Source organism: Condylura cristata, unplaced genomic scaffold, assembly GCF_000260355.1.
Source record: "Condylura cristata isolate star-nosed mole 26May11 unplaced genomic scaffold, ConCri1.0 scaffold00022, whole genome shotgun sequence".
NCBI classification, from domain to species: Eukaryota; Metazoa; Chordata; class Mammalia; order Eulipotyphla; family Talpidae; genus Condylura; species Condylura cristata.
In genome coordinates this window covers 29766880-29769723 of record NW_004567123.1, presented here as the reverse complement: position 1 = coordinate 29769723, position 2844 = coordinate 29766880, and the positions used below count along the sequence as shown (strand labels likewise).

At 35.8% G+C, this 2844-nt stretch overlaps 1 protein-coding gene across 2 annotated transcripts in view; it reads right to left on the bottom strand.

Annotated features, from left to right (window-relative positions):
• Positions 1 to 2844, bottom strand: part of NCOA3 (nuclear receptor coactivator 3) — a 103605-nt gene that overhangs the window by 51596 nt on the left and 49165 nt on the right. The gene's annotated exons all lie outside the window — the stretch shown is intronic.

Sequence of the window (2844 nt, the reverse complement as noted above, 5' to 3'; positions counted from 1 at the left end):
AAAAAAAATAAATAAATGTTTATCTCACAAAAATTTGTGAAACCCTTATTAATCACCTTTACCTTAGTCAGGGAGATATCATGCATGCCATAACTATTACTACAAACATTTAGCTCTAACGAAGAGATCATTCTTAAAATTTTTTCAACTGTGCCTTTTATATTATCAAATTAATGAATAATTACATGCAGATGTTTGAGAATGATAGAAAACAAAGTACTAAAAGATTACCCATATCTTATACTTTGAAAAGAACTATTGTTTAACATTTCTATTCCTTTATATTTTTGGATAATCTGGTTAATTTTTAAATATATCAAACTTTTCTCAAATTGGAGCTTCATAAATGTGAACATTTTTGGAGTGGGTGAGTATATATTCCTCAGCTTTGAGGGGCAGGAAGGAAATGATTTCTTTGGGTTGAGTTTGCTGGATGTACAGGCAAGGTTGTATGTAGTCCCTTAGCCTTAAGCATTCCTTAAATTGCCCGAACAAGGAATGTTACAGAACTCAAGGGCAGGACTAGGTAAAAAAACACATTCTTGTTTCTCTTTCTAATACTCTCAGTGGGTAGCCAGTCTTTCACGGGAAAGACAAATGGAGCCTTGGATATATGTAAATGGAAATCTATCTCCTTGGCTCTTCTCCCTCTTTGACATAAGCCATAGAATTGAATTATGAGAATTATGAGAAGTTAGTTGAGTTCCAAATATTAAAAACAAACAAGCAAGAAAAAAAAATCCAATATAGAGTTCCAGAGACCCACCGAGGCTAAGTGCAATTTCAGGATCTCCCTAAAGTGAAAATTTAAATCAATCAATCTGGAGTTTTCTAGTTAATACCAGCTAATAAGTGTTCTGCACTTCCTCTGAAGGCAGGTTGGACTTGCTGGAAATAATCTTTCTGATCTTTGACAATGTTGACCCACCCTATAAAAACTTTCTATTTTATATAACACCTTGCAGAACATTTCTATTTGCTAGGTGGGGTTTTGCCGATTCATAATATTTGACAAAGTCAATTAATGTCTAAGTTTATTCAGTTGAATTTTGTTTTTCAATTCTAGAAACTTTCTTCAACCTTTCATTCACAGACTAGAAACTAAACTCAGGGTTCCCCTAACTATTGGACCTTTTGTACAATAATGACCTTAGGAGGGTTTATGAATTTAGGAGAGATACTAGATTCTTTGAGAAACTGATTTTTAGCCAACTCTTAATCTCTTAAAAATCCTATAGTACTAAATGGAAATACTCATTCAGGTACTTCAGGCTGACTTAAAGTTCTTCCCACAACTCCTTTTTCCTGTTCTATTAAATGCAAGAAACGGTGCTGCACAGAGAAGTGTGCTTACTTAGTATAGAACATCTGTCTGGATGATTCAGAGAGAAATGGTTTCCTTGTGTACAGAGACACTTTGTAAATAAACCTAGGGTTTGTGAGATGATTAAGAAAGACAGATTTTTATCCATATGGAATAAGTTCAAGGTCCATAGTAATAGAAAAATACAGCTTATTTTTAAGACTAAATATGCTCTTTAGAGGAAATTAATCCCCATGTTTTATTTCATAGACTCTTAGAAAGTCAGCCACAGTTTGGAGTAAAAGCATATCTCATATCTCCCTTTACCTTTATCCCTGAGAACTCATATGTCCCTTGCCAGGAGGAGGAAAAAGCTTCAAGAGATCTGGAAAGGACCTGAGGTGAAAAATGTATTTACAAAAACTCTAGTTAGTAGGGAGGAATGATGTCCACTATTGCCTATGAAAGGGTGCATCTCACAAGAATGAGAAGCCTGGAATATGCTTTAGGAATACTATTTTGGAAGATTAGGAAACAGAACATAAGAACCAGGGATAGAACAATACTTAAGCAGTTAGTCTCTGACTTTTGTGAGGGTTCAAAAGAGTTTATTGGTGATACTAGAAGTTTGTTTTCCCTCAAATTCCATATTTTTATGATTCTTACTGGAATATTTTTGTTAAGAATAATGTAAGTCTCCCTTAGGATCCAGGGTTTTTTTTTTTTTTTTTTAAATGAAGACAAGAGAAATGTAAGGCAAAGTCTTCAAAATGATTTGCAGTAAAATACATGAACATATAAAGAGTAGACTTTTGCACTTGAGAAAATATGGAATGGTCTCTGGGACAAGAAAGTGAATCAATAAAAACATACACCCTTACCTGATAAATTTCCAAATGTAATAAAGCAACAAAAACAGATTATCACTAATTCTCATGGCACCTCTATTAAGACAACAACAACAGTAACTATGACCTAAAGTTACAGCACTCATACCAGGTTCTGGGAAAGGCAGGGGGTGGGGAATATTCACAAATTCCAAGTAATGAACATATTTTTAGGGAGAAAGGATGTCCTGAGGGAATCCTACAGATACTGGTTTTTGTGGTCTCAACCCCCAATCCAGTCACCAAAACTACAAACCCCAGCATCACCAAAGGAAGGATTGCTGGGACCTGAAGATGGACTTTAGCAGCCATGTTAAGTATAAAATCAGACATGTGAGCCTTTGCAGCTCTCTTGGCTTTTCTCTATTCTCTTGACTTTTCTCCAGCCTCAGCATGCTATTGGGGTTCCAGGACAGAACTGGTAGGAAGCATTAACCAACTTATCTCTTTTTCCCTGAGCTATTCATTTCCCTTTCTCTTGTAAATAACCCCCTTATTGCCCTTTTTGTGTGTGCCTATAGTTCAATCTTATAAGTCCCTTTAAGCACATGGGTGAGGACCCACAGTTAGGCTACCCAATTCACACTGGGGTTCCCTATAACAACATCATCCAAATTAAAGTAAAAAAATTGAGGACCGGGGGGGGGGGGGGGG